The 22,070-nt window shown below is 44.7% G+C and overlaps 1 long non-coding RNA gene across 3 annotated transcripts in view; it reads left to right on the plus strand.

Annotated features, from left to right (window-relative positions):
* The window catches only part of LOC142602083 (uncharacterized), a 68,256-nt gene that overhangs the window by 162 nt on the left and 46,024 nt on the right, over positions 1-22,070 (plus strand). The window contains exons 1-3 of one of the 3 annotated variants that reach the window (XR_012835753.1): positions 9,184-11,066; positions 11,140-11,234; positions 18,358-18,439. The exons of 1 other annotated variant lie outside the window; for it this stretch is intronic. This is a non-coding gene — a long non-coding RNA (uncharacterized LOC142602083). Of the gene's footprint in view, positions 1-9,183; positions 11,067-11,139; positions 11,235-18,357; positions 18,440-22,070 lie in introns of those variants that run through there. One more of the 3 variants, XR_012835754.1, reaches the window with a different exon arrangement.

Raw genomic sequence — 22,070 nt, forward strand, 5'->3', positions numbered from 1 at the left:
ACTCACTCACATAGTAAAGGGACTCTGCTGGTCTATTTAGGGCAGTTCCATTGTATTTCAACCATTTATTCACTGCACCTACATTGCATCTTGTGTGAAGTACCAAAGACTAGGACTTTCAAATCTGCCCGTAAGATTGAGGAACTGGACTTCCACTGGTTGATAGGGTCTCAGTGGTGGTACTGGTGTAGCAGAGTTAAAATACACTGCGATAAGACATGATGTCAGCATCACTGTGCCTGGACAGGAAAATAAACATCTCTGCTTTGTCTCACTATTTGTTTTCCACTGATATCTTGACTCAGCCTTTATGTAGCAGCGCGAAACCATTATCCTGTGGCATTTCTTCCTTTCTATGAATAAACAGAATGAAAGGGAGAGGAAGTAAGGCCAAGTACTGTAACGTTAGGACCAATAGGACAAAATTAGACATGGCAAAATTGCAATTCAGTCTGAAGGAAGAAGAGTTACGATATGTAATGCTTCAGCCGTGGCTAGGACTTGACTGTGGTGGGGCTGTGCTCAGAGACAGTTCCTGCCTCAGATTCGTTTACAGTCCAGAGCGATGACAGGTATTGTAATCATTTCTCTTCAGAGGGAGAATCTGGATACAAAGGGTTAAATTTTTGCCTTTGTAAATCAGCAGGACCTTTGCTGCAGCTAGGAGTAGAGTTTCACTATAAGCCATTTGGCTAAGGTGTGTGTGGCATGTCCCATCTCAGTGTCTTACCCATCTTTCTGCACACAGTCCAGTTTTTACCTCTAAAATGTGAATGATCATTGTAAAGTAAATACGCATTTTAGAGGTAACCCAGGCTTGTGTGTGAGTGTTGTGTCTGATCTCATGCATTTGTATGTTGTCCCTCACTTCTTTGTGCGCTCAAGTGCAGTCACACACATGCCACTGTGGGCCAAAACCTGTGGATCGTCTGTGCTGTAGCTGGCAACAGGTTGTCCCTCCAGGGAGGATGCACCAAGCCACGCTCAACTCTGAGGAGCAGGACATGGACTGGAAATGCCTGTGAAATGTGGGTGCAAACATGTACAGAATGGCTTTCACATCAGGGCCAATTCTACCCTTACGTGGTGTGAATGGGGTCAGGTCCTTGTGCCAGGGAGCAAGCTCTGAGCAGTGCAGCCATTATCCAAGTAGTCTGGGACATTTTTGTGGAGATGTGTCTGGTGGGAATATGGAAACTCAGATCTGGCCTTTCAGCGCTAATGCTCGCTCCCTGGTTAGCTGGCTTGAGGTTAGGGTCAGGCAGCAATCACCCGAATTATTTCTGCAACGAGGAATATGTGCAGAGTCAAGCAGAAAACATCTCAGAAGAAATGAATTACCAGCCAAATATAGATAATTTCACTTTGAGGGATATCATCCAATCTACTGAAGTTCTCAGTCATTCAGCAACTTTTAATGTGTATTAATGCCTATATTTATTATAATTGTGCATACTAAAAGCCCAACCTGTATTACATCTTTCTTGCTTGTTACTGGCATATAATGTTAGACAGGGCAATGCCTTTTCTGTTTTCTGAGACACTGAGTGCACAAATTCCTTATGTGTAAGTATTCCCCTATGGATTTTTAGCCTCTTTTTGTGTAGTAAATAGGCAGGAGAGGGTAGAGACAGAGTGGGGTAATTTTCTCAGTGGGCTAGTATCTTTTAAATGCATCTTCTGGCACCAATTCAGCAAAATGTACAGATAAATAGCTTTAATGTGATTTAAGCATGTGCTTAAAGATAAGCTTTGTATTTTGCAGAATAATTGTCCTAATGCCTTATTTGAGGCTGCAACTGTGAAACTGCTCAATTGTGCAATCTGCTTGGGCCAAAGTAGTACAGCAGACAAAGACAGCTAAACCCAATTAATTACAAGCCACACATGAAGTACAGCAAAATTCAGAGACTTGCTAATAAGGGTCTTAGAAACCCTGTTGAAAATTGATATCCACCAAGTGATAAAATATGGAAACTTTTCCTCTGATATAGCTTAAAAAGCGGTGATCTTTCTTCTGAAATACTGTAGCAGAAGCACTAACAAGATAAATGTATTTATGCCATGAATAAAACGCCTGATGAAAACTAATCCGAGAGACAGAATAAGTGATTGAAGTGGGCCAGGATTGTCAATACGCTCCATCTGCTTTGCATCACTGGGCCGGGCAAAACATCAGAGCATATTGGTGAATCTGGCAGACGTCATGTTATTTTTATGTCATCCTTATTCTTCCAGGGGCCTGATCCAAGCCCCACTGAAGTCCATAGAAATGAGTGGACTTTCCTTTACATCAGCAAGCTTTGAATCAGTTCCTTTCTCACTCACTGGTAACGTCAGGAGTCCACGATGGGTCTTGGAGGCATTTTGACAGAGCAGTGCTTTTGATTTTTAATACCACATTTGGATGATCTCGTTATTGATGTATGGTGATGGCTGGAGTCCTGAGATGAAATGGGGAACATAACAAACTGGAAAACGCATGCTGATGTAGAAGCTAATGAAGCCATTCCCAGAAGTGCTGAAATTCAGTGGGATTTAGAATCCCAAGGACCCTGTTATTTTGGAAAATGGACCATATACTTTGAAGGCGTTTGGGCAGCTCTGAAAACTTCACCCATCACCTCTACAAAGAGACATGTGTACCTTATGTAATATCACAGGCGGCAGCCGGAACTGTTGAGAGTAAAACTCACAAAATGGCCTGATCTTCTATTGTTTCTGAAGGTGCAAATTCCTCTTTTCCTGATGTTAAGTAACTTTTGGGTGTTGTTCTCTTCTGTTAAGAGCAGTCTGCTGTATGTTGCAAAAAGATGTTTATAATATCCCTCACATGCCTGTCAATCCAGACATCCTTTCTTATTCCTGTTATGTTTATTTATATAGACACATATAAAAGCAACAATCTTACACTTATTATTAATCAAGGTGATTCAGCCCATGCCTCCCACTGTCTTTCTTTGATTCCAATCTTATTCCAAAAAACAGCCCTAAATATCACTCGGGTTACTCATAAAACATGGTGCTGCTCTGCATGAGTAAGACTGAATCTGGCCTGGAGTAAAGTTACTAATTCTCAGTGAGAAGCAGAGCTAGACAAAGATTGCAAAATATTGTCCATTAATCTGTTCTTGAATTTTAAAACATATTTTTTTGGTCTCTGTTCACTCGTGGATCTCTGAGCTAATGAACTTGTTGACAGGAATGTTCACCATAACAACCCATTTGCTGCAAATATTGCAAGATCTTTGCACTCTTTCCTTCATTCAAAATAATACCAGTCTTGCTCCCGAAGAAATGACCTTCCTGTTTTAGAGTTTTGTCATTAATTGTGAAAAATCACATTGGTAAGATGTTTTGTTTATTTTGCTAAATCCTCCTCCAGCAAGAAAACAGAATTAAACCACTTAAAGTAGAATTTAACAAAGACAGACCTTGTGGAGGTCCAATGCCAAGAGAAAGGATGGCCCAGAGGCTAGAGATGTGGAGGTCACTCCTCTGTCCCACCAAAGGCTTTGCTGGGTGGGAAGTCAGCAGTGCTGCATCTCAACTCCCCACACAGGAGCACTCTGCCTTGCAGGGCACTGAAAGGTTAACGGCTTTCGGGACCTCAGATACACTGGGGTATGCATAAAGGATGCATAATCCTGACAAATCATCCACTTGTGACCTAGCTATAAAAAAAAAAAAAAAGGGGTGTAGAAATGATTTAGTTACAAATTCTTTACCTAAAGATGTCCTTTCTTCTGCTGGTGGATAATTTCTTTGAGAAGATTATTCATGGAGCAAGGTTCTAAAATAAAAATTGAGGAGGATGGAGCAAAGCTGGGCTTTGGTGAATACATCCAAACCCTAAGACATATTGCAAACAATCTCAGCCTGTTCCCAGGCAACTCCCAAGTAGAAAATAGGCACAAACATTCCAAATGATTTTCTCTACAATTTGTTTGCCTACCTGTCAGGTCGTCTTCAGAGCCAGGCAAAATCAAGGGAGGCACAGTTGTTGACCTCAGCTTCCTTTGGATCTGGTCTATAATGAGAGCTTATACCCCCACCAAGCTTCAAATTTCAAGCAGTTTGATGTGGCCTTTTACAGAGAGAAAAAATTGTTAGAATTTTTATTACAATAAGAAAATGCAATTTTTCATTCTCTCCTTGTTTCAGAAGGTCTGAAGGGATTTTACTCAACTTCCTCTTCTACCTTCAGGCAGAGACCAAATCTGAGAAATTGCAGCCCAATTTTGGAAAGTTCTCAGAATGTGCAAATTAGGGGCTCATGATGGGAAGCTGCTGTTCAACACCCTTTGTTGTCATGTGTGCTTCTAGTAATCCGCTGCAGACCAGGTGTCCCCTTCAGCCCCACTGTGTTCTGATTCATATCCTTCCATCAGAAAAAGTGTCTGACCAAAACGATGGGAGGTTTTGCCCTGTTGGGACCAAGCTGGCTAGAAGGTAGTCAAGATCTGGCCTTGCGTATGTGGGGATTATCTACCAGCTCACAGAGTGCAACATCCGGTAGAAAACCATAAATCTTTAAGTACATTGACCTTGCCAAGCTTTGGCAAACACGGTCTTGCTGTTTACTCAGAAGGCTTTGTTGCTGAACCTGTCAGCCCCAGACAAAACTGCGTGGAGGAGGAGAGGAATGACAGCTGAACTCAGGGGTGCCCTCTTTAGGCTAAGTCACGGAACCTAGGACAGACTACACCCTGGACCTTTGATGACGCAAGACTTAATAGAGTTAGTATTGACCTGCTTTTGCAATGTTCAGTATTCAGAAGAGTGTGGTGTGCCCTTACCAAGAGCAAACATGAGCCTTATAATATCTGAGCGCAGCTGGTATTATTTTCGAGCCCAATTTAGATGCCCATGTTAGACACTTTGGCAAAATACACCAGCAGTATGGAAAAGAGTCCCTAGAACTGGAAAAATTTGCTGTAAATTCACTGTTGTTACATCCACCGATTTGGAAAAAATCAGTGTGAAAGCACAATCCCTAAAATAAATGAAAGAAAATGTCTTGTAGCTGCCGGCAGGCGCTGGAGCTCCCCAGCAGAGGCTGCCTGGGAGCAGCAGAAACAACCACACGCGACTCCTCAGCCAGAGTAAACGGCAGCACGGCATTTGCCCATCCGGGGGAGAGATGTGCTCTTTGCCATTGATGTAGGTTGCTGATGCTTCGATCTCTTCCTTGGCTATAGACACCTACCTCTAATTTGGGATCCTGCACTGCTCCATGCAGAGCTGGAGGAGACAGAAGGCGTGAATGGACAGCCAAGACCGAGCACAGCCAAGGGACTGGCTTGGCTCTGGAAGGCAAAACGCAAGCTGAGCCATTGGAGCCGGCTGTACACAGATGAGAAGGAAAATGCACAAAGTGATAAATAACTTTGCTCGGTCCGCCAGGAAGGGCTGCCAGAACATTCTCGCTTGGCTATGCTCTGACTTGGCTCACCCACCGCCACCGGCCCCCCTCCTGCACAGACGAAGCGCCGGGCCAGAGCCACGCATGCATCTCGAGGCTGGCTCGCCGTGTGCCCCCGCTGCCCAGCCTGCCTCTCAGGCGGCTGCCTCTGCCTGCGCCGCTCCCCTCTGGAGCTCTCCGTCTGTCCGGATGAGCAACCCAGAGGTGCACCCTGCAAAAAGGCATGGAGATAAAAAAATTGGGAGGTTTTCCATTAGCTTGGGTTGTTTTTGGAGGAACCATCTCTCCCATTGCTCTTCTAGCAATCTGGATGGTGTCTGCCTCTAGTATCAGCATACAGTACTGCCTGCACAGGCGGCAAGAGCCCTCTTTCTCCAAGGATCAGCTCTGCACCCTTTCCTTACAAAGGCGAGCAGCGTGCACAAGCGATCCAAGTGATTTTGGCAGAGATGGTAAGACACCTGCCTTCTCACCTGTGAGTACCTGGCAGTTTGCAGAGCAGCCTCAGACAGATGGCTGGAGTCATGGCGCAGGGTGTGCAGAACGGGGATGAACTGCCAGCGCTGCACACAGCAGTACAGAAGTCAAAGCGACGCTTCCTCCGGCACCCCATGACACTAGCAACTTGGTGCCTAAGTGGAGCAGAATGAGAGGTGGATCTTTCAGAGGATTTATCAGAGAAAAAGAAGTGTCTGCATTTCTCAGTTTTGGCTGGCAGCTCCAGCTTGAGAAAAGCTATTGTTGCAGGATTTCCAACGTCTCGTTGCCTTTCTGATCTGTGATGCGCATTGAACATATGTCTTTGTTTAGTTGCCCATTACTTAACCTAGATTTCCCCCCCTTGAGAGATTACAGTGAATTCAGGGGACGTGAATGGTTTAATGTATCATTTTCCAATATACATTGTGAAAGTATATATATATATAGTGAAAATAATTTGTTGTCAAGTTATCCAGTTACCACCTCATTTTATAAGCTCCATAATGAGCTATTTGTAATGATCCGTATTTGTAAGAAGTCTAAATAACCCAAATATTGCCATCTCACTACAGATAACCACTAAACATTTCCAACAGCACTGGATCATACTGATCCTTGGGAGAGCTATGTACACATTTTTACAGAAATGGTTTGCTACCAGAAAATTCCTTTTCAAGAGTACCCTGTTTGCTTTTGAAACCCTATACACTTTGGGAAAGCTTCCCTTTAAAAAAAATATGATAAGATATTTCAATTTGAGGGGGAAAATATTATTTTATTGGAATTTTTTTTTTTTTCCAAGTTGCATTTCTTTCCCCTTTTTGCTCTTACTGTCATGTATTCCTTTTACAATGGGTGTGTCTTTCCATGGGATGCTGCTTGTAGCAGTAGCACATTGAAGGTTATGGGCATGCCCTCGTGCTAACTGCAAGTTATTTTCCCAATACATTAAAATGCCTAGACTAATGCACATTCACCCTGGATTTCTCTCGCATGCCACAAATGCCCAAGGATCCCTATAGTCACTGAAAAGAGATGGGTGCTCTTAGAAAGTGGTTCGACACACACACCAAGATCCAGATTACCCTTGGCTGCAGCTGTCTCACCTCCTGATAGCTGAGGCGATATATTATTCTACTTAAATGAAGTCCTTAGTTAGGCAGATCAGTTAGGTGCCTAAAATGGCTTAGGCTGAACCTGGCCAAAGCACTTCTTTTGTTCTGTCCTCGTTTGGTGTTAAACTGTTTCACTCCTGTGCAAGCAAGAGACCCCGGTACCATTCCTTACGCTATAGCATCTGTTTTCTAATCAGCCACCCTGATGTGGTAGTTGCCCTCGGGGATTTAAAACGTAAGTTATTTCTACTGTTATTTTATGGCATGACTTGGCACTATGCGACATCCCCGTTTGGCTTGTATGAAGGACCAGTGACTTGGACTGGCTGACAGACTATAGTCAGAGACTAATGACTGCCTGCATACTGCTAGGAGGAACCCCCTGGGGTGGCAGGGGGACCGCTGCCAACTCTGCTCTGAATTAACATCTTCACTAAGGAGCAGGCAGGGAGATTAGGCAGCCACGGACAGAAGGACAAGTAATACTGAAAACCCTGGCATTCTAGTTGCCAAGAAGTCAGCTTTTTGAAAATATTTTGGGTAGGTTGTTCAGGTCGATCAAACAGATAAATAAACAGGAACCCACACAGTGAGCTTTAACGTTTCAGATGGATGTAAACATGGGAAGTTGTTATTGGGGAAATTGCAGTAGCTGAAACTGAACTGAAATTGTTTGTACACAGAAATGATCTTAAGGCACGCAATGCGTGTGTATTGCTGCTAGATGCATTTTCTGTGACTTTCTAAAAGAAATGGTGAGCTTAGATAGAAAAATCACTAGCCTGCATATTCTCAAGCAGTACAAAATGTAAAGAAACAACAGGGGGTTTGGGGAGCTGCTTTGAAGCACCTTTCTGGAGGAGAAACACCTCAGAAAAAATCCCAAGTGACACAAGAGCAGGAGATTAACATGAGATAAACTCTATGCTTGAGTCTTTCTGGTTTTCTAGCTCTTCTTTTACAACTGCATTTCCAATCTTATAATACAAAAAAAAAAAAAAAAAAGTAATGCTTTGTTCAATTAGAATAACATTGTTTTTATTCTTTAACCTTGAGTGGGCTTTTGAAGGAATTTAGATAACTCTGGAAAGCACCAGGAACACTGGGGTTTTAAAAAACATTTCTGAAACCAGAAACACTTTAAAGGGTTTGACTTTGCAGAATACATCATTATTCAATTCTCTGAAACATGGGTCTGGTTCCTCCTCTTTTGAACTTGCTATTCTCTGTTGTTGGTGTTTTGTTTGTTTGTTTTGGGGTTTGGTTTTTTTGCTACTTCTTGGTCAGAGAAGGCCCAGATCTTACAGTCAAATTATGTAATTTGACAGTGGAGGGGCACACCTGGTCCTCCAAAGGGTTGCTTTGGGAAACCTGGTCTACATTTTTAAAGAGTAACAAATGGCAATACAAATGGACATAGGAGACAAACCAGGAATCTCCTGTTGTTTAATCAGCTGTGCAGTGCTGGCATGAAACACCAGCTCAGGAGCATCGTGGCTTTCTTGGGCATCAGTGCCATCAGACAGGAAAGCAAACTCTGGTTGAAAACACCACCAAGAAGTGCTATGTGGAAGCCTCTTGGATTTGCTGTCTTGCTCCAATGTAGAGCATGCTAGGCCTCCACCAGATCAATGATGAGCCACTGCAATATGGTGGCCTGGAAACTTGGGCTGGTTTTGTCATTTTGCTCCTGGTCTGTTGTCTGTCCATGGTCCAGTTACTCCATCAGCTATGGCCATGGTTACCTCTGTCCTTTATTTGCATTTTGTCACCAGGAAGGGTTCCTAAACTAAGTGTTTGTTCAGGGCTGGTAGCAGTTTGTAACTTCTTCAAATTATGTACATCAAATTATGATACTTAAGAAAACGTTAGTTTTTTAAAAGGTGGTGGCAGGGCTGACAGAGGAACCACAGACTCCTGCTGCTGCTTCTCGTTTTGTCAGGCTGACTGTTCGCGCACCATACCCTCACCCAGGGCAGCCCTCCCTGCAGGGTACATGAGAGGAGTGGGGTTAAGGATGCTGTAGCCCCCACTTGCTTCCCAATACCTTCCTTAGGAGGACACGTACTATAGGTGAGACAAAGGAGAGAAGTCACATGGCTGTTCTGCACCTATGGACTATAGCCTGTCTCTGTGTATTTATTTTAAAACTCTGATATTTTTTAGCTTGACTTCTCTACGTTTTCAGGCAGAAGTGCAGTTAGCGTGATCCCTGTTAAAATAATGCAGGTGTTATTCATATATCAAATTGCACTCATTTAATGAAATCACTATGAAATAATGTCTTGAGCGATAGCAGTATGAACTGGGGTAGCCCTGAAGTGATGTGAAATAACCATAGTGATAGTTAAGGATTTGGGGCTGTTGCCGTGGCTACTAGCCTATTTGACTTACCATTGCAGTGGAAGAATATTAGCCAGAAGACAACTCATTTCTGAGACTCCCACATGACAATAGTGCTTTCTGCCAAACCTCCCTCCCCCCCTGCAGGATTGAAACAAGACAGACGTCAAACTGTTACTATCGTCAATTTTTGCAACGTGTCCCAAATGGTAAATTAGATTTTCAAATGTCATTAGAAGGGGTATTTCAAGACATATTTGAAAGTTTTCACATAGGCTGCTTTTTTCTCCCTGCAAAACCCCCCCCCAACCTTTTTAATAGAAGGATTAGGTGTATGTAAGAGAAAAATTGTCAGCTTTCTACAGAAATTATTTATGTTTTCCAAAAGATGAACTATCCCAAACTGAAGTATTTTAACCAAAACCCTTAGTATATGTTCTGCAAAACAGCACTGTGGTGCCCTTTTGGAGTTCAGTCTGAATGTTCCTCACATAGATCAGAGTGGGTCTAAGGAGATCTCCCAATATGCACCAAGATCCAGCAGTCCTATATTCACACTGTCAAATGGCTCCTCTTGACCTACACCCTTGAAAAAATGTCCATTCTGCTCTAGTCCTTCAGGAGTCCTTATGCTTCTGGTGGCTTTTTCCACTTGTAGTTCAAGATGCCTAGAAGGAAAGCTGTTAGCAGAAAGGTGCTCTTAGCATAACCTGAAAATAAAGCCCTTCAGATGTCCTTGCCTTGGATGTGTAAGAGGGAACCCGCTCATATCACTATGTGCTCTTGAAAATCCAGACCAGGGTGTTTTGCTGCAAATCTGAAAGGACTTCCCTTCCAATAACAAGTCAGCAATGCTTTGGACAACAGCTATGAGGATTTCCTCACATGATATTTGTAGACATGATGTTGAATGTATTTAGTTAACAGCAGTGCTTTTTTGGCATAAAGCCATGTGCATCATTGCAGCTATAAAGCCTCACAAACCCACAGGGTTGCAGTTCTCAGCAGCAGCATTGTAAGGATTCGAAGGGAAGGGTGGGAACGACAAATTGTCCCTGTATCCCAAACTTTTCACCAGAGATGAGTGTTGTGCTTTAGATGTTTTGCTTGGCCCAGTTTGTGAAATGTAGGTATGCAACCATAGAGCCCTGCATCCCAGCACCGAGAGGGCTGGAGTTTGTACAGAAATGCCACCGGCTTGTGGGCGTCTGTGGGGCAGTTACTGGAAAGGACAGTGGTCTTCAGCTTTCCCCTCTCTGACTGCTCCTGCTGTGGAGACTTGTAGTAGAGGTGCTCTGTGCTCTGACGGAGGGTGAAGGGAGTGTCTGGTGTGTATGCAGCAGCAGGAGGGTTGCAAGAAAGCCTCTTGATTAGCAGGTGATGAAGATCTCAGGACATCTTCATGCAACTTCTCAGGATGCCCAGATTGGGAGACAAAGGACGGTGAGTAAATGCAGATGACTCACTGAGGTGGGACAGGATGGAGAGGCTAATCCCTGTCAGCTCCTAAAGAGTACAAAAAGGCAGATCCAAAACAAGCACATCATCACCAACCTCCAAAAAGTCCAGGAGACATGAGGAGACCGTGATAGCTGGCATCTCTCATCCTTGGCGTCCTCGCAAGGGATCCTGGGCTGGCCACTCGGAGACAAGTGTCTTCATGCCTGCTGATGGACTGGCCGCTTGGACATGTCTTGGTGCCCGTGAGCATGCAAGTGTGAGGGAAATCGGTTTTATTTTAAAATGAAATGCTGATTTTTCTCCCCTTCCTCCAAGGTCCTATGATGAATTTTGCTGCATTGTTGCAACATTATTTCCTACATCCGTTTAAAGAGGAAAAAAAAAATTCAGGACCCTGCCTTCATCCTGATGTGAGTCAGTCCTGTGTCTACATAACAGTGTGCAATCTTGGTCATGTCCAGCAGGGAATCCAAACCGGTGCTCGGGGCACTTGAAGGAAGGGTGTAGTTCAGGAGGGAGTCAAGAAGAGGGGATCTGGTAGGAGAAGGACAAAGCTGGTCCCAGCCAGTGGCTGCAAGGAGGTGCAAAGGTGAGAGATGCTTAAGAGCCAGTGCTCAGTGCTCTGTCCCAGTGGTGGCTGGAGGAAACCAGGATGCTAGGGGTGGTCGCTGCTGCAGCAAAGTGCATCTTTGGAGCCTGCTAAGGGGGAAAGGCAGCTTGGATGTAGATTTGTGGTGATGTTGTATAGCTGAATCAAACCATAAGGCAGCTCTCCCCTCACCCTGCCTCCCCTCCTCTTTTCGTGTCCCTTAATATATAAAAATAAAGATCCTTTATGTGAATAAAAGTAGAAGACGCCTCCCCTAAGCAGGTTTTAAAAAAGCTAAAAATAGTCCCAAAGTCTCAACCAAAAGTGAACATAGCCAGGATTTCTGTGGAAAATGTCTGTAGCTGGAGTGGGGCAGGGAGGAGGAATTCAAACAGGGGCTGTCCAGGCATTTCGCCTCGCCCCCAGCTCGGCTGCCCGCCATACCCCCCGCCACCCTGCCGTGGTGGGGGGCTGACCCAGCCAGAGAGCCAGGACTGGGTTGCTGGCTGGGCAGCCAGCCCCCCCAGGAGGCAGCAGAGCCTCCGCCGTGGGCTTCCCTGTCCTTCGTCTGACAGTTCTTGGCAGCTCTGGCGCAACGTGTTGTTAACAGCAGTCCTCCTAATTAATGGGGAACATGTGTGTGTTGCAGAAACCTTTTTTTTTTTTTTTCTTCTGTTTGGTGGAAATACCGTAAAACTGTTTATATCCACTATAAAAGCGGGGTTTACTATCTTCCTATCCCAAAGGTTTCCTTTACCTCAGATCAACCCATTTTGGGAACAGGCACTTCTCTAATCCCTGGGTGTCTTTTCCTGAATGCCTTCACACATCTGCACCCCTCTGTCCTGCATTCCTGCCATACCATCATCTTGTCCTAATGAAAAGTAGCAGCCTTCAGCCCTGCCAAGTCCCCTTTTTTTTTAAGACAAAATCCTGTTTATCAAAAAGAATTTCAGAAGTTTGTTGATTTTTTCCATTCATTAACTTAAATTTTTGCAAAAAATGAAGAAACTTTTGCTTTCCCAACTGTTTTCCCTTCTTGAGTAATAAGAAAACACATGTTTATATATCATCTGCCACCAGCATGTTCTACAGATGATCTGGCAGGCTCATATCTTCAGTTCACCTCTAGCTCAAAAATAAGGGTCCCATGTCACAAGTGACTCGCTGTCCAGCATGAAGAGTGTTTTGGTTGGCTTAGGAATAAACACAAGGAGAAGAGAGCAAAGTGACACATAGATTTGCCCTCAGTCATTGCTGATCACCAAGAGCACAACAGAGCCCATTGCAATGCAGAAGGTCTCCAGTCCCCTGCAAATGTGCTAAAGCCCAGAGGATAGACATACGGTGGTGCAGTGCTGAGCTGAGATAATATACTCTGAATAAGCTGGACCTTGGCAGACCTTCGCGGTGTCCCATTGTGCAGAGCACGTGTACCCACGCTATTTATTGCAGCCAGGCCTTGAGCAAGGACCACCCTCCCTAGGGTAAATAATGACGATATAGGGCACGCCTATAAAGCTGTGCACAGCTCTTCCTTGAGGCTCAAGCTATACTGACAGCTGTAGGAATCCTTTCACGAAGGTGAATAAGACTTAAGACATGGGAAGGGAGCCCTAATTAATCTAGTCTCCTTGAAGGGAGGGAGATACTCCTGTTCCCATTTTAAAAATGTTGAAGTAGAGGGAGAGAGGGACAAAGACAAGCCCTGCTGGTGGAAGCTGGTGGAGAAAGCCCTAAGGCTCACCTGCACTACCAGGATGAGGAGAAGCAGCTGATCACATTTTGGATTTCCCCAAGATCCAATACTGGACCATCATCCTTTGGTGGTTTCTCTTGTAGCCAGATATGTTTGGTGAGTTGCAAGCTCGACAAACAGCACAAGGGCTATGGAGTTGTGCTTTGGACTTCAGGTTGCATGTGCGCACTGGTAACTTGGAAAAAGCCTGTCATATCCTGACAAGTCTGGCAGGAAATGTTATCCTAGCCTGTATCCAGGTTCCTGAATGTGTTTGCTGAAGGTCCTGGGAGACTGGATATCAACAAAAACCAGCTGTCCAGTCTCTTCTGGGGAAGGATGTTTCTGAACACAGACATGGGGAATACCTGCTTCAGAAAGAGTGGCTTCATCCAACTACTCCTTGAACCTTGCTTGCCACGGTAAGGCTTTTGGAGATGTATAGAGTACATAGGAGGGTAGCAGAATGATGAATAGCAATCAGTATGCAATTTTGGCTTAGGGTAAAGTTAAATCTTACATTTTCCAGGAGAATGTTATTTCTGGTGGTTTTGGTGTTTTGCATTAAAGAACAAGTTCTGAAATTCCACAGATAACACATTTTCCTACATTTGCCCCAAAAGGGGGAAAAAAGAGAAGGCCATTCGTGAAACATTGCCCTTTGTTTCTTGTGGAAGACAGCAGAAAATTTGAGACCAAAGCATCAAATGTTTCACTTCTCATCAAACCCATGGAAATGTCATTTTTTCCAGGTTTACCAGAGCCGCAAATATGTTCACATAAGCTGATACTACCAGTACAGCTAATGGACCAGATCCACAGCCAGCATTAGTTGGCATTGCCCTGTGGTATACTTGTTACTTAGCAGCTTGCCAACTGTGGTATCATTTTCCAGATGATTTGCATGGAACTATGACAATTTATATCCACTGAAGATCTGGCCAACTCAACTGACACCCACCCGGGAGGACTTGATTCTGCAGAGCTTTACCCGTATCTTATAAACCAACCTGAGTAAAGTGCCTCACCTTTATGTCAGGTCCTCAGCATCGTGTTGCCACGTGGTCACTTTGTGACATATGTGGCAAAGCTCCACTGAGAAGGTCCAGTCTTGGTGAAGCTCCAGCGAAGGAACATGGTAGTGGTGTTTTGTTTTGCAAGACAAACACAAAGAAGAAAAGCAAGCAAATGGATGAAACTAGAGGAATCGCTAAGATGAAAGAAGAGATAGGGTCATTTCTGAATGACTGTAACAGACCTTAACTGAAGTTACTGATCTGTGACAACCCTGAAATCCTATAGACACTGGTTTTTTCCCCACAGCCTGCCAAGACCTTGGTGACACATCCAGCATAAAAAAAGAACCAGCATATGCTATATCCTGAAAGGCTTCTGGATAATCCTCCTCTAACATATTTAATGCTTTAGCATGCAGAAGCAGAGGGCTCCATCTTTTTCTATTTTACAAGAAGCCAGTTAGTCCTTCTATTCCTCATTTGGTTCCCAGACTGAACCTACCCAATTCCCATCCTTTGTTCCTTCAGGCAAGGGGAGCTTTTCTAAGTGTGCTGTCTGTCGTGCTTTCAGCGCTCATCCATCCTCTGTTTAGGGCTATCTTATCTATTGAAGGCAAGTCTCAACTATTTTCTCAATTTCTTTGATGCTTTCTCATCCAGGGCATGACAATCATCGAGTCCTTCAGTGAGCACTCCCTTCCCTGGTACAGCTGCAGTTCGTACATACACATGCATTTAGTCTGCATACAGCTTTAAAATAAATACCCTTACCAGCAGAAGCCACTGTTTTCTGAACAGTGGTGTCTAAACTAATAGTGTTTCCAAATTCAGGTAACACAAACCTCATTTTCTTTTAGATGAGCAAGCCAGTGCTCTGCTGTAATGCTGGGAATTAGAGTCAGAAAGATAAGGGAAAGTACAGCCAATGGACTGAGAAAGCCACAGCACACTAGCCCTCAAAAATATCCACAGCCAAGCCAAGGTTCACCCTAAAGAGGGTAAAAATCCAAAATGGGTGGATTTGGGGAGGTTCACCCAAAAAGGAGAACCTCCCCAAACCCACCCATTTTGGATTTTCCCAAGATCGAGAGAGCGTCAAACTATGTTTATCAACTACATGCACAGTTGGCTTCTCAACACCATCCTACCCAAGCCCACCTGTCTCCCTTAGCACTTCACTGGGAAGGAAGCTCCACTGCAGCTGAGGAGGAACTCAGCGGCGTAAGGGAGCTGCTGTCCATGTGCGGCAGGGGTTGTGCTGCTCCCACCAAGTCTTTGTTCTGGCTTGTTTTGGCCATGTTTGTAGCTATACATACCATTTTTATTTTTTTTTCTAGATGCTGTCTTTGAACTCCACATTGCCTTTCTACTTCAATTCTCTTGACAAATGGCTCTGTTCAACCTATGCCTCCCCATATCCCCTCTCTGTTTCTCTTTCTCTTGGATCTTAACCACAATTGGGGCTGCAACCAGGGGCTTTGACAGGCATCTTCAAAGCAACCTGTTTCAGTCTTCAGCTTGAGATCAGTTCTAAGTTATTCTGTGGCCAGCCATTTTTGCACAATCTCTACTTTAGAGCATATTACTTATATGTTTCTTCTTTGTGGGTAGAGAAAAAGGCATTCTTCTGATTTCTGGCCTATGGTATCAGAGCTAGCTTTTCTCCCTGCCAAGTAGATCAAGCACCTCAGGACTAGCAGCTGTCAGACATAAGGCTGCCTGTCTGACTCTTTCCACAGTGATCCTATAGCTTTCCAGGTACAGCATGGAGTACTATAAAAGCTTTCCATATTTTTAGTACTTCAGCCTTGGTAAAACATCCAACTATTTTGTTCAGCCACTGACTAGAGCCTTTTCTTCTTGATCTGGTGTACAGAAACCACCTAGCACTTGCATAGTCTTTAGGTAAACCTGTCGCAGCTACAACTCCTTCCAGCAGCAATAACAGCCCTTGACAAGGGTGGCTCCCCTTTGAAAAGGTAGGTGCAGGGGTCCTTTGAGAGCCTGGCACATCCCATCTGGACCTGATTAGGGTGGTGGGAAGGGGTAGCACCTGGCATTAATAAAAGGAGAAAGAAGCAGCAAGAAGGGCTTTTGGATGTCTGTATGACCTCCTGTGAAGGATGGAGTTAGGAGTGGGGGTAGATGGAGAAAGCAAAGGAAGGTGTTTTCTGGGAAAAGGACATGGCAGAGGTACTTCTCTGAGAGCTTCTACAAATCAGGGCTGAAGAAGACTATAGTTGGTAGAAATGTTAGTATGTTGTCTTGCTAAGCTGGCATAGGCAGATGAGAGAAAGGTAGGGATGAGATCTTCAGAAAGATGCCTGTCTTTCTCTGTGATGAGAGAAAATATATAGTGAGACTGGATGATACAAAGAGTTAAAAATAAGTAGGGGCTCTTTGATTGTGTCTTTTATGCAAGTCTGCAAGGTGAAGGCCTGCAGGCTGAGCCACAGAAGGCAATCTCTAGGCAAAGTGCTTCAAGAAGTTTTTGTAGGGGAGAGCTGAAGTTGCTGATGGCACAAGAGGCTGCAGAAGACTTTGGGGAACAACAGGAGATGTGAGAAAAGATGTGTATCTTAATGCACTGTAATTAGGTGTTAAGTAATATGAGGATGCTGTATCTACCTGAAGCACCATGTTGCTGGGTGGACTGTCAGTGCTTCTCAATAGCCCAGGACTAAATTGAGCTCTCTGATTCCCCGTGCTTAGCAGGAAATTTGACAGGTGGGCAGGAGAGGTGAGAATTGCAGCAATTCCACAGGTTTTGGAAAACAGGTGACCTGGGAAAATGGGAGAAGGCAAATTTCTAAACCTCTAAAAACATATAGGATTGCTGATTCCCCTTCATAAGACTGATTCAAACCTGCTTGAATTGTCTTAGCTCTTATCTGTGGGCTGTACCTTGGCTTACCGAAAAAAAAGGGGGGAAAAAAAAAGGCAAATGAGGAGGTGAACAGACCCAAATCCACAACACATCAAGTGGCCATGTAATAGCACATTGCAAATGGGTTCACCATGGGACTGCAGATGACTTAATAGTATATAACGGCCCACAATGCTCAAGTGAGTCATTGTCTTTGCTATATCTGTTCCAGCTCACCATACTGAGTAAGAGAGCTTTACCATCAAAAAAACCCCCTCTAATAAATTCTGCAGCTTTGAAATATCCATGGTGCTTTTGAGAGAAGCATGGCATATCTCATGCTCTGAGAACATCTCAACCCACTCTGCAGGGCTCTGGTAGGACATGCAGGCAGATCAGCATCATTCAAGCCAGCTAAAAAACTCACAGAGCCAAAAGGGACTTGAGAGAGCTCCTGTGGATCTTCCCAAGGGGAGCTAAGTGGATGATTTTGAGTAGGAGCATAGCAAGTTGAGGTGTATTTCTCACCTCCTCCTGCTACCCAGGGGATGGGAGATGATGAGTTTGTTGATTCTGGGCACTGGGGAAGGAACTGTAGAGCTGTCCCATGCCAAAGTTGCCCCCATGCCTCACACATGTGAACCATCACCAACATCCAGCCTGTTCCCATGAGGGGCTGATGCCCCACTGTGTCATTTGTGCTTGATTATGCTGACCTCTGACTTCAGTAGGGGTGTGTTGATACAGCCCAGTGCAAACTAAGGTTCTAAACTCCCTACCTTCTCCTCTGCCTCTTAAATCCATTTACCTTTCTTTGATGTATGGCAGCAGCTAATTTATTAGTGCTGTTAATAAAATAATTGCACTGATGATATTAGTGCAAAGAGCACAAGTCATGTCAAAGGCCCGCAGTGCAGGGTGTAACGCATTCACAAGAGGTAGGACACTCTGATCTGCAAGCTTTTGGCTGTGGAAACAAACTTCCTAAAATCACTTTCATATGGAATGTTTTATTTTTACAATCCAGCCCAGATTCAGCTCTGTCAGCTTGCCTCTTTCCAGCAAACTCTTTAGATGCTCAGCTGAATTAAATTGTCACTGCTGACCTCAGGTTCTTAATTTTCACTAATTACCAAAATTGGCAATTTCCCTCTGATGTCAGCATGGGCTTTGCCTGAGGAATGACTAAATGAGAACCTCAGAATACAGCTCTCCATAGGCTTTAGGAAAGGATTTTTGTGTGTTGCTTCAGTGAGGGTGTGGGAGAAGGCTTGATATAAAACTTTCTAGCTCAGCTCTCTTTGGTTACTTTTTCCCATGAAAGGTAACAGATGCTCATTGTGACGTGAACATTATTTCAATATCTACAGAGGAGAAACAAGGACCAACGTGATCCAAAGTGAAAGGTTAGTTTATTTCAAATTATTTTGTGACGTCAATAGGCAATGATATATATAGCAAAATATTTTTTGTCCTTACCACAGGGCCTTTAAAAGGATATCTTTGTTGTCTTAGTTGCCATAGCACTGACTAACATGGATATATGTGTGTATGTAGGTGAGGAGGGATTCCCCAACCCTGGGGTTGATTGTGTTGGCTTCTGTGGTTGTATTTCCTATTCCTTCCCCTGCTCGAGGTGCTCCAAGGTGCTAAGTTTGTGAAACATCCTCATGTTGGGAAATGAGTATTTTCAGTTGACCATCTTGAAGTGTATGCCTTATCGTGTTTTGCAGGGCTCTCTTATTTAGCACTTATCTCCAAAAACAGGTACCAAGGTCTGGGCAGAGAAGAGCTCCTGCACCGCTCCTCCAGTGCCAGGGTGATTTGTGTGCAAAGCAGATGACTGAGATTTGCGAGGCCGTGGGGCTCCATAAATAAATTAGGAGGCCATTAGTAGTAAATGCGCTGTTTACTATTTAGATGGTTTTACATGTACCCAGATTGTGCTGAAAGGCCTTTGACACATTTAGCTCATCCTCACCTTAGAATAGATTTTTATCTCTGTGCTCATGTTTCAAAACTGTTCCTCCCTTTCAGCAACCTACTAATGCCCAGAGATCTTACTGGTGGTGGTGTCTGTCCTGGTCCTTCCTTGCGTTTTTCCCGTAGCAGTCTGCCCTGAGCTCTTTGCCCTGTAAACAGCAGGACTGTGATCCAGACCTGGAACGGCCCCTGAGCACAGCCCTTGGGAAGTGAGACACGTGCAGAGGGGTTTTTGATCTCTTTTTGACCGAGTTCAGTTGTCACCTAAGTCTGAGCCCCTCTTCTACTCTTATGCTGTGCTGTATGCTCTATTCTCACACTGGCCTTAAAATACTTGATAAACACATTAAGCAGCATGATTGTGTCTGTGGCGTGCTGTTTGTGCTTTCTCTTTTGTGTCTGTAGCAATCCGTATGTCTGCCCTTTTTCCTTTCTGTGCCTGGTAAAGCATCTGGCAAAGAACAGCTACCCCAGGGAGGGAGAGACGTTCTGCCTGTGTTTTGTTTTTGTCTTGTTTTTTCATGTTTTGGGCCAGGCACTGGGTAGAAAAGTTTATTTTCTCAGGCACTCCTTTGTCTTGTCTCTTGCCGAGGTCCAGAGCTCTCCAGTCCATCAACTCTTCACCATGGGTGGGTGCATGGTGCCTACTCTGTTCTCACAATTGTGCCAGGGTGCAGGAGTAGGAAAGTGGGATAAGGGGAACGGAGGAGCCTGTAGGTAACTGCCCCTTCCTTCACGTGCTTCACCAGCTTTGCCAGCTGTCACTGCCCTTCCTCAGCTTGTCTGGGGAGAAAGCAGCAGGACACTGGGTGGTTTGGGTACAAGGGTGAAGCTGCCTAACTCACCTGTGCTGCAGTCCTGTCCCTGATGATAACATGTCACATTCCTGATGACTCTCCCACTGCCTTCTCCTCTCCTGCAGTCAGACAGCAGCAAAATCGGAGCTGGTAACTGTGGAGAGGGAGTGATCCTGCTTTCCTTTACTTTCTGAATATCTTTTGTTTCGCAAGTGTCAACAAACCTCAGGACAGTCCTGGAAGTGATGTGGGTGTAAGCTTCCTCCTCACATCTTTTGGGGCGTGGCACAAGTAAGACTGGTGGGAATGAGAAAGGTTACTACTTCTGAGAACAAACAGGTGAATGTCTTCAACACTGGTTGCAAATCCCATGTGTTTGTTGGAGCTGCCATTCAAACTGGACTTGGCCGTGTGTTGGTGAAAGAAGAGCATTTATATGCAACACCATCCCTAAAAGCAAAAAGAGGGGAGTCTGAGAACCTGAACCAGCCTGCTTTTTTGGGTTTAAACTCTTGCTTTCTTATGCTTCTTTTTCCCCAGTAATTTTCATGTTGGGGCTTTTTCACTTTACCTATGAAGACCTATGCTTCTTCATTCCCACAGCCAGCCAAAATTCAGCTTTTCTCTTTTTGCCTGTGTTTGTTGTTACCAACAAGTAAGATGCTGGAATGAGAACTTGGCTGGCCATTGTGTTGATGACAAATGAAAGAGAAGCAAACACAGCTTGCTTGTCTGCAGCTACAGTGGTTCAGCAGGGCTGGCAGTAGTAAAGACATGCTATTTGTTGATAAAACACACAATGCCAAACTCTGAGAAGGAGCCGAGATAGACGGTATCTCAGTGAGATCGTCTGCCCGTCCCGCCTGCACCTTAAGAAGTCCCAGTTTGTTGTGCTGGCTTCACCTGGAGGAGTTGAAATGGTGCACAGTTCCTGCTAGGTAAGATCAGGAGGGGTGCTCCGCAGGGGGCTGTGAGCACTTAACAGGTAGCACAGAGCAAATCACAATGTGCCACTTGCAGTGGTGACGTGCACATTTAGTCTTTGCCAACCTAGCATGCATGTATGTCCATGTGTTTAGATAGTCTTTATATAGATACATATGTAAAATGTACACACACATATATACACACAGGAATGAAGACAGAGTCCCCCAGTGCACAGGGTGGCTAGTTGGTGCTCTCTAAGTTTTAATCCCAGCTCTATCAGTTCCCTGCAGGGTGATCTCACTAATATGTAACCTCTTTCCCTTTGCGTCGCTCTTCTGTTGAGATTGAAAGGTCTTCACACAGGTCTTCATGCAGGGACCGTCCCTTCATGTTTGCGTACCCAGTGCCCAGCATGGGAGGCTTTGACCCCAGCTGGGGCTTCTGTAACACCAGAGATAAGACTTAGCAATTACTGAGCATGCTGCTGCCTGACAGCATCTTGAGGAACTGCCTCCAGAGAGATTTTGGAGCAGAAGAAGGACCCACTCTTAGTGGTGTGGTAGCTCCTGGAGTTAAGGATCCTTGGTGCAAAACAGTGAAGAAAAAGTAGTTTTGCACTGCTTTGTTGCAAAACTCCTGCCTCGGGCACAGCAATGGTTTAGCTCCAGTAAAAAGAGACACTAGTGTCATACCCAGAGTTTCACTTCATGCTTTGGGCTACACTGTTCAGTCAAGCAAGGACCCGGTAAGTGCACGCAATACAGTACTGCTTGCAAAAAGGTGGACGCATGTCAGGCTGCAGGGTCCAAGGGATTGCCAGCAAGCTCAGCAGCCCTCCAAGGTCAGGTATAAATCCTCACCTTACAAAAGCAGTCATGAAAAATGCATGCTGGGATAGAGGTGCACCTTGGGACACAAACCTCAAGTTTCTTCTGCTTCAAGTGTATACCTTTGCATTGATGTCCCTGCTAAACAGTGCTTCTCTGGGTCATAGTCCCTTAGGGGCTGGATGTTGGGGTGCTTGGTGGGTGATGGGGGCAGATTGTCCCTTACAGCATATGTATGTCCCAGGAAAGGATGGCAGAAGCTGGCATGGTGTCCCAGCTGCGCACATGTGAATGAGGAGAAAACCATGTAAACACACTAAATGCAAATGACTCCAAGGGTTGTTGGGGGGAATGAGAAAGGTGACAAGGATGACAACGTCCCCAGGTGCAGCACGAGTATGGGGATATGTCAAGATGGGGGTGAGAAACTTCCATGGAGAAAATGCCTGAACTCTCATCTCTGCCCTGCTGCTCACAAAGACAGAGCTGCTCTAACGAAGCTC

The sequence above is a fragment of the Balearica regulorum genome, chromosome 5 (genome assembly GCF_011004875.1).
Source record: "Balearica regulorum gibbericeps isolate bBalReg1 chromosome 5, bBalReg1.pri, whole genome shotgun sequence".
Lineage (NCBI taxonomy): Eukaryota > Metazoa > Chordata > Aves > Gruiformes > Gruidae > Balearica > Balearica regulorum.